Source organism: Etheostoma cragini, chromosome 13, assembly GCF_013103735.1.
Source record: "Etheostoma cragini isolate CJK2018 chromosome 13, CSU_Ecrag_1.0, whole genome shotgun sequence".
Taxonomy (NCBI): domain Eukaryota; kingdom Metazoa; phylum Chordata; class Actinopteri; order Perciformes; family Percidae; genus Etheostoma; species Etheostoma cragini.
Window position 1 is genome coordinate 9,967,906 of NC_048419.1, and position 9,999 is coordinate 9,977,904.

Genomic DNA, 9,999 nt, shown 5'->3' on the forward strand with positions numbered 1-9,999 from the left:
TTCCCTGTTTTTTATATATATATATATATATATATATATATATATTGTATTTGATATAAATAATGTTGCTAATGACATTAATAAAACAAGAAATCCCAAAGACATGAAATGTAGCAGGGATGTAAAAGAAGTACTGTAATTACCAGTATAAAAGGTTATGGTTAGATAAGGTAAGCTATAACTAAAGCGTTATTTTTGATAACTGGGACTAAGTACAGGTCAGGTGTTCAGGTCAAGTCCATATTTGACATTCAGCGGAGATGCAGCAGCACTGACAACCTTAGACGTCATCCAACTGCAGAGCAGGGAAATTAGGAAAAATCACAGAGGACTATTTGCAACATTCTCGATCAAACCCATTTTTTTCCAATGAATACCACATGGAAAAAGGCACCAGCCAGGAAAGATATAGATCATCATGCCCCTCCTCAGCTGTGCTTTCCCATGAGTGCTGTCCGTCTCAGCCACACAGCAGCTTCGCATTAATCCTCCCCTGAGCAGCAGCTGAACCCTCAGCACTCACTGAGCTTTACCCGCCGGACAATCCTGTCACAGTGCAGTACACATCCTCACCTGCTGTGCACCAAAGAAAAAACACCTGTCCTCTCCCCATGCTGCAACTGCACATAAGGACTATGATGTGCTTGTATTTTTATTTTATTTTTTTGTGCGGAAACTATAAGTGAAGCAATAAATTAGTCTGTCAAAACTGACGTTTTGGAATATTCTGTTAATCACGTAAGTACATTTGCAATCAAAAAACAACTGACATAACGTTTGCTAGATATACTGTAACTGTATATGTGACACTATTTTCCAATTTCACTCTGGTAACCTGAAGACATCATTTCTGGGCTGTGATTAAAATGTGATGGGCTTATTGGAGACAGGTGTACTAATTTAGTCTACATTAACATGAAGACTAATTTAGTACACATAAGTGTTAGTAAATAATAACTACTAACATATTAGTTAATTAATCATTTTTTTGAGTGTAGTGGTCTTGTTCAGTCTAATTTAGATTTTATGTATCTTTTCTTTTCATGCTTGTACATTTGTCACATTTTTGTTTGGGTCTCCCAAAGTGCCTTGTAATTACACATTCCTTATATTCTTTCAAGAATTCGAAATGAATCACCAAATTATTCCAGGCCTGATATTGTATGGTGCTGCTCAAGAAAAAAGATGCAATTACCTGAGGCGGTGTGTGAGCCAATATGTGGGTCACAATTCTAGGACACGGGTGGAAAGGGCCATGCAGCTCTTTCTTTGTGACGCTGTCTGAAGTTGAGATGGTAGGTTCAATTCCTGGCTGTGGAAGTGAGCAGATTCTCTTACAATGCCCTCGAACAAACATCTTGAGCCGATAGCAAGAATATTATCATTGTAATGACTTCACAAGTCAGTGTTTGTACAACTGCAACTAGCCACTCTCTTATGCACAGACTCTTTTTCTGTGAACTCCAGTAGGTTTTCGCAGGCAGTCCATGGAAAAAATGACCATATGTCTCCATTTCTATCGCCATTTCCTTTACTTCCTTTACTTACTGAAATGCTGCCATCCATATTTCCAAAGCTCCCTCCTAAAAGCCCACAAATCTCTCTCATTACATGCAGGTTTGTTTTTAAAGAGGAAAGCAGCTTGTAAAAAAAAAAAAATCTATTTGAGCGAGCAACAATAGCAGAATATTGAATTGCACTTTGACCAAATATCCATTTTGTCTAATTTTTAATCCATCCACAGAAACCAAAAGTAAAGTACTGTAGATATTTTTCAATCCCAAAGTTGAAAGTTGAAAGCTAATTTTCCATAAGGTGATTAACATTTTAGTTTCGAATTCTTGAAAGAATCTAATTATAACATAACATCAGCTGGAAATGGCCTCTTTTTCCACCTGAGGGCCTGTCAACTGACAAAAAAGAGTTGACATATAATCAGAATAGATGAAAGTGGGTTAATAACGTCTACATTTCTAATGATGAAATGCCAGATCATTAGTTTCCCGAATGAAAAACAAAATCACATTAACACACTGTTGACACACTGGGTTTATGCTTCATGCCTGATTAAAGTAAGGTGAAAAACAGCTTAGTTGGATGCTTAAAAAGACAATCTCTGTGAGAGCCCACATTAGTCAGGATAACAGCTTATAACAGGGAAGCAGATTGGTAAAGTGAGTCACTATACCAACTATTACACTACAACTATTAGAGCCCGTGATAATGACTCATGATTTATTCACCCTGCTTAGGGATCTTTGAGCTAAACCTTAAAATCACTTCCAGCTGTTAGAGACCCTGTCCTCTGTGGATGGAGGAACAGAATCTCCCTACAGACTTCCAAGTGCATCACACTTTGTGTTTTTATGAGATTACATATCATATCAACAAAATAATAACACTGCAGTTGATGAGACAAGAGCATCCAGCTTGTAGTATAGTGTGTTTTAGCTATATGTAACCCATTCTATCGATGTGTTCTGGACGCAACCTGAAAATAAAAGCATCACAATGGTTGTGTGAGCTCTGACACTCCCGTTTAGTCTCACAAGCCATGATTAGGTTTTTCCTCTTGCCATTACATTGTGATGACCACCATCAAAAGGATTGAGCAACCGAGTCTGGGAGTGCTCTTTTCAATTCTGCATCAGAGCTGACGTGCTCGTTCATCGTCTTCTGCTGTGTTGTGTATTTCCCTCTACGAAGACAAACTGCATTGTAGCATACTACCCATGCAGCCAACACCCTGAGCTAAAGATCTGAATCACATGTAGGTCACACACACACACAGGGGCAGGGCCCCATATTGTGAAACCTTTTTTTTCTTCATCTGAAATACAAAGTGTAGCCACACCTGATTCTTAAAAGGGATCTTTTGTCATAATAAACCCATAAAAGCCACATAAAATTGTCAAGGGTCTCAAAAATAATTAAAAAAAAATGTTTAAATAAAAGACTGTGCAGCAGACATTGTAGCCCTCAAACAGTGGCCGAATTAAATTCAATTAATAAATAATAAACCCCATTTAAAGTACATTTCAGGTCAGTGGTGTACATTTGCCTAATAAAGATCTTAGTGAACTACTGCAGAGTCTTTAAAAAGGTTTTACATATTATGTTCAGATGTTTATCTTGCCCATTTGTTTCATGCCACGAATATAAAGAGAAGAAGTAAATGTCTGATAAATCTTAGAGCATTTTTAATTCATTTTTTTAAAGCAGCTAAATGTCTTAATCCTGCCCCAGTGGATCTGAGCCTGAAGCTACTGAGCACAATGACTGTGTGCTTTGGAGCAAGAGATCAGTGACAGCTGCAAGGACGATGACGTCTGGAGAAGCAGTTATACAACTGGAGCTGAACGTTTTGTCTGTCATAGAAACAAGGTTAAAGAGGGTGGCATGAATACCAGTCATAGTCTCGAGAGTCATGTGCAACAAAGTTTACTGGCTGAGTTTAAAAGGAATGTCCACGTTTGATAATAATCAGCATGTCTGTCTCTTTAGGCATTTTGCTTCCCTCAGAGCTTCTAGTTCAACGCTCTCCTTTTTGAAAATTCACTAAGCCATTCACTTTAAAAATATGTACGATAGGAGGCATGTATAACAAGAGTGAGGCAAGTGACGTAAGATCAAAGTCAAAGTCTGCTTTATTGTCAATTTCTTCACATGTCAAAAACATACAAAGAAATTGAAATTGCGTTTCCCTCTATCCCATAGATGTTACTGGCTTTGTCAATTGCACAGGTTTGACTCCATCACACAGATTAAGTTTCTTAATCAGAGTGTGGCGTGTCCTTTGTAAATGCTGGCTTCAGTGTTTTAACTATACAGATGGATATAAAACTAAATACTAACAGAAACGTGTTTTTCCTTAAACCAGATCATCTAAAAAACACAAACTGACTAGTACTAAAAACTGTTTAAAGTCCCCGTCCAATGTATTGTTACTTCCTTTGGATGTTTGATCTTCACTGTACACAGTTTGACACTAGAAGGCTGTTTTCATATTCATCACTTTCTGAGTTTAAGACATTTACGGATTGGAAGCCAATCATGGTCCAGTATTCAACTTCAAACTTGAAGCCTTGGTGAGTGCACATATACTGAGAATGTACTTTTGAGTAATGTAGAAGACCTTGTATCCAGCATTTACATTTTTTAAATTAAAAATATTTATATTTTGATTATTTATCAATTGTGGATTTTTCAATAGATGCATAATTTAATAACAATGATAAATAATCAAAATAAGAGGAGTGTATAGGCACTCAACTTATCGTCTATTGTTGGGACTTTTGTGTTTGTCATGTTTTCCTCAATGTCCTTCTGTTTATGTTTGAAATTATTATTAACAACTGTACAAAAGAATTCCAGAACTTACAAACCTTAGAAAGGTGTGAATTATATCTAAGGGTTGGACAGAGGGCGTTTAAAGCACCCTCTTAACATCAGGAACTAGTGTTACAGGTTGCTCTGATGGAAATTACAAATGGCTGTTAAATGTAGTCAGAGTGCCTGTTTCCCATCTCTCTCTCTCTGTGTCTTACTGTAGCGGCCAATCAAAACATGCCTGTTTGGAACGGGCCGATTGCTTGGCTCCTTGTATTGCTGCTTGCAGCTTTCTTGAGAACCATCGTTCCCCAAAACAACTTCCAGAAGGACCCCAAAGTACCTAATATGCAACTGTAAGCTTATACTACTGACTTACTTTGTACCTGACAGAGAACGTTGCAGATTCAGGTTCTATTCACAAAACAACAATTAAAATATGATACCCAGCCTGATATTGCCACTCCTTTTTTACTTTAACTAAACATTTGAAAGCAGAACTTGCACTATGCCATCACAGGTGGTTTTATATGGCAAAAGTAAGCCGCCTTGTGAATGTGTTCTTTTATTTTGTTATAAAACTCAAGCTGTAACACATTTTGTAAGTTCAATAAGTCCGAGTTCAGCTGGGGCTCATGTAAAGATTCAACGTGTCCATTTTCTTTGTGTATTGTCACACATTGTGGTAGTTTTAGGCAATGTGTTCTGAGCAGTTAAGCTGGAAACCCGGCTGCGCAGCCATAGAAATGTGGGCAACAACAAAGCGTAAAATATCTTGAAATACAGACGCTTGGTCAGGTGCGTAGACCTATACTAAAGTCTCCTTCAGACTCATATAACACGCTTTACCTAAACACGCTTGGTCGGGACTATTGGCGTTCCTTTCAACGCTGTTAGGTTGAGGGAAAGCTTGTGGGTGGTCTTACGGTTCCGTGACTCGCAGGAATGGGATGGTTGGGTTTAGGAAAAGATCGTGGGTGACACACGGCAATAACAGGACGGTTAAGGACACATGTGGGACATGAACCCCGCTCTCCTGGGTGAAGGTCCTGTGTGCGCTTTAACACTGGTTTCACATTAAGCTTTATGAAAGACACTTAATTATAAAAGAGAAAAAAAGAAAAGAAAAACACTTTGATAAAATTAAGTATGTTTTTTCCCTAACTATTGCTTCAAACAACAACACACACACTAGGCTATATATACACACACACTATAGGTACCAAACAGGAAGCAAATACAAAGCCATCCACGTTCAGGTAACATGAGAGTTTTCATTTAATACTGAACTAAGTTTTGCACCATGACTCCAAAGGTTTGAAATAAAAGTTATCGGACTTCCTTACAGACAATTTAGCAACATCCATGGCTCTTTAGTTTTAGCAATAGCATTTCATTTTTATTTCCAAAAAGATAAAAACAATGGTGTCAACATGAGTAAGTAAAATGTATACAAAAATACAATGCAAATACTAAAAATAAGATGCTCACACGCAAAGGGATAAAACCCCTGATGTGTTTAAGGTCAACAGGGCTTGGTAATTTGCAACATGTGACATTAGTCAGCCTGTTGTCAGATTGCACTCCGTTTCATGTGTTTTTGGATGAATCAACATGCGTTCAACATACAACATTCCCGCGCCGCTCTGTTTTCTTAAAGAGACAGAGGGTAGGAATTATCTCTTTGCTGTTGCACAACCTCCACCATTTGTGCATGCCCAGTCACACTAAGCGGCTCTAACAATATTCCGACTAGCGTTCAGTTTAAGCTTGCAGGACATGGCCCAGTAACCTACTTTCCCCACAACACGCTGTGTAAAATCAGAGACAAGGCTGTTTGTCATCAGTTCACTAACCTTCACCACAACATAGTTTCAGCAAAGAGACGTAGAGCACAGCACTGCTGACACAAAAACAGAAGCATAGTTATGAAACGCAAAAGGGTTAAATGTCCATTAGGATATTATTTACATGTTAACAGGAAGAAGAAGAGAAGAGACAAAAATAGGGAGTAGGGACATGAAGAACAAAGGCACAAAAACGAAAGGAAAGATGAATAAAATGGGTCAAAGAGTTTGTAATACAGCGAGTATGGGGCAACCTCATTCTGAAAAAGGATGAAAATGTTAAGTTACAGTAATGCGGTAATAAGTAACAATTGTATCAGTTATAGTCATAAAAAAGGTTTCTTTTTATCTAAGCTTCTCAAAAATATGACATACCCAAATATCTTTATGAAACTGAATCTCATAATTATATTTTATAGTATTGCCTGCTGCAAAAACATCTAACTATTTTATTCTAACAATGTTTAGATGTTGCCATTGAAACATTAAGTCTTTATATCTACCTAACTGTCAGGATTGCTGAGCAGTACCAGGACATTGCTTTGGGCTCCCCCTTCCTCTGTGTACATCCCATCCCATTACAGTCCATGTATCAGGTGATATAAACTGTATAGCCCTACGACCTGATACCCTCAAACTATTTCTGTGAGTATCTAGGTTGACATAAACTCAAACACCCAGTGACTCCACAGGCTGACCTACTGACAGTGAGCCACTGACACAGCTGATGTGTGATCACTCTGCTTAACAAACATAATAAGTATGATGTGAGAACAGATAACAGTGGTAATAAAGTATGATCACTTATAAGATTCTGGACTGGACTGAATTTGTGGTTGTAATAAACTTGTTTAGGACTATATGTGAAAAAAATACAATTTAACTGAAAATGCAATATGAATAAATGTGGATTGGTAAAAGAATGATAATGCCTTCAGTTCCTTAATTTGTACCCCAAAACTATGAGAAGTTTATAATTTTCACAAGGTTAGTCAGTCAGTGAGTGAGTGAGACAGCTGTCAGCAGAAAGCTGCCATAGTACAGTAAGGATAGAGATTGAAATTGACTCCTGACCTCTGGTTTAAATAAGGAGGCGACCTTTTTCCAAAATGAAATCCACCAATTTATCTAGTCCATTCTGTAAATTCCGGTTGTTGGATTCCATGACGGAACTAAAAATTAGCTGAAGGGAAAGGAAGATAGCATGAGTCATGAGGTTGGCCTAATGTTTAGCAGCGTGATGTGAAAAGGAGCATATGGTTTAGGAACACCCTATTTCATTCAGTCCTGGAACAGCCCTGTCCTGTCCCACTCAGCTGTCAGCACACATACTCATCACTATTCATGTCTGCTGGGCCAAGCTCGGCACTGACGCAGGAAGCTGGCAAAATGGTTCAAGCCTCAATGGGAGAAGGCTGTATGTGGATGAAGACACAGAACAATCATTTGGACCCTGACATAATTTGCACAATGGCTACTTTCATTTCCAACATAGACAGGTCCCTTAAAGTGACGGATCGACTTGGCATCATTCAGATGAGCGAGAAATGAGCCTCGCATTACAAAACTCCTGTGAATTTGGTTTCTTTCCCAATCACATAATTTAACATTAATTGTAATATAAGTAGATTTGTGTCTCTTAATACACAAATACAACCTTTGACCATTTGAATGTATGTCATATTGTCATGTAGGCTAACGTTTTGTTCTCCTCAAATCATACATGTGTTATAATTTTTCAGATGGAATAATGTCTGTTTGCCCCTAACCAACAGCTGGTGTCCAGGAAACGTTAGCTATGTCAACACATACAAAACTTAATGAATTAGTTAGACAGCACTTCACACAATGTTAGTACCACAATCATGGAAATGGTTTGAAATGAAAAAGCCCCCCACTGTGTCCATACTTTAGCTAATGTGAAACACACTTTTATGATTGTCATTCACAAATGGGGGGAGTTTTACATATTTTAAGTTAAGACTTGAGGAAGGAGAAACATATGAGCCTGGTTTAATGTCATACAGGATTTGACACTTTTTTCTCCAACCGTTAAGGTTTGCTAACGGTAAACTAGCTAGATTTGTAACAACCGTGACGTTACAAGAAACGAAACGGACACTAGGGACACAGCCGTCAGCACGTAACGTTACAACAGAAAGCTGGTAATGTACCTTATTCTGTGCGATACCAAAGGTCAGACGAATCCAAACGGAGGCATGTGGGAAAAGGGTCTTTAACCGACCAAAGCCCCGACGTCCTATATTCCAAAAAGTTACCTAGAGAGAGAACTGCACCGGCGGTGTGGACACAGCCTGTTGCTCCGGGGGAGACCCTCCTGAGCCAGCCCACACACCTCACTTTAATTATTCTCATTCAACATAGCACGAATCATCAAAACATGTCCCATCTGCACAGATGAAGGCTGAATGAAGAGGTTTTTTTTCTGAAGCCATAGTTCGTCCACACTTAAGAGTCCCGCCCCCTGGAATAACGAGTGAGCGCGCACAGGCGTGTGTATAGCGGGGGTGGTTGGGCTTTAAATATAGGCGTACCTTTTAAATAAATAGATAGGAAATTATGATGATTAAATGCACTCCAAACATCTGTTAAAAAAACATGCCTTTTAAGCACTGAATATATAGGCTACCGGTGTTCCATTATATACAGTACACTGATATGCTGTAAATGGTGTGAGCCATGCCTCCTGCTCTCTGAGTCATACTATTATTTAGCTATTATATAGGCTAATCAGCACATGTTGGTCTACAGGGGCTTGGGCTGATCAGATCAATTCTGAATATGTCAAGACAAATCAACAGATGCTGTAGCGCCCCACTTTTGTCAATCAGTGCAATTCAGTGCTTGAGGTTTTCAGATCCTTTCTCAACTTGGTATACCATGCTCCATTATAAGTAAAACTTCCAGCAATACTTAAGTAAAACTTTTGTTAGCACAATGTACTTAAAGTAGGCTTACTCATGCAGAAAAATGCCCTCGTGAAAATTTTATTATCATATTAGATTGCATAAGTAACATTGTAGGTTGTTTTTATTTTGGGGAGTTTAATCTGTAATATTGCCTCATATGTTAGAAATTCATGTGTTTTGTTTATCCAAATAATTTTGACATACATATAGTCTGAAATGTAGAGTGGGATGTATAAAGAAGCATATTACAGTAATATTCAAGCAAAGTAGGCTACCTCAAAACTATTCTAAAGTAAAGTGCATGATTAAGTAGGTTTACTTGGTTACTTTCCATCACTGCAGAGATTTAAAATAAAAAAATAAAAAATAAAAAAGTAAACAATGATCTGCCTAACTCCATTAACTTTAGTGATATCTTGAGCCGGACCTGAAAGAGAAGAACCCGCTCAAAAGCCAAATTATTTAACCACCAAATGAAAAAGCCCACATCTCTCAGGTTGAACACTTCATGGAAATAATTAAGAAAAGAACAAGCAACCAGTTACCAATCCCAATCAATTGTTCCAATTAAATTAAATTCAATTTTATTTATAGTATCAATTCATACAAGAGTTATCTCGAGACACTTTACAGATAGAAGAGGTCTAGACCACACTCCAGAATTTACAAGGACACAACAGTTCTAGTAGTCTCCTCCAGAGCAAGCAACAGTGCAACAGTGGCGAAGAAAAACTTCCTTTTAGGCAGAAACATCGGTCAGACCCAGGCTCTTGGTAGGGGGTGTTTGACGGGCCGGTTGGGGTTAGAATGAAGAGTGGAAATATTCAAAATAGAAAAAATAGTAGTTTGTAGCAGTCCTTTGTAGTAGTCCACCCCCCCTATATATATATATA

The 9,999-nt window shown here is 38.1% G+C and overlaps 1 protein-coding gene across 1 annotated transcript in view; it reads right to left on the minus strand.

Moving 5' to 3' along the window:
• Nucleotides 1-8,614, minus strand: part of npas2 (neuronal PAS domain protein 2) — a 35,651-nt gene extending 27,037 nt beyond the window's left edge. Inside the window, exon 1 of the mRNA XM_034890642.1 lies at nucleotides 8,351-8,614. The gene's annotated coding sequence lies outside the window, so the exon portion shown is untranslated. The remainder of the gene's footprint in view (nucleotides 1-8,350) is intronic.
• Between the last annotated feature and the right edge of the window lie 1,385 nt (nucleotides 8,615-9,999).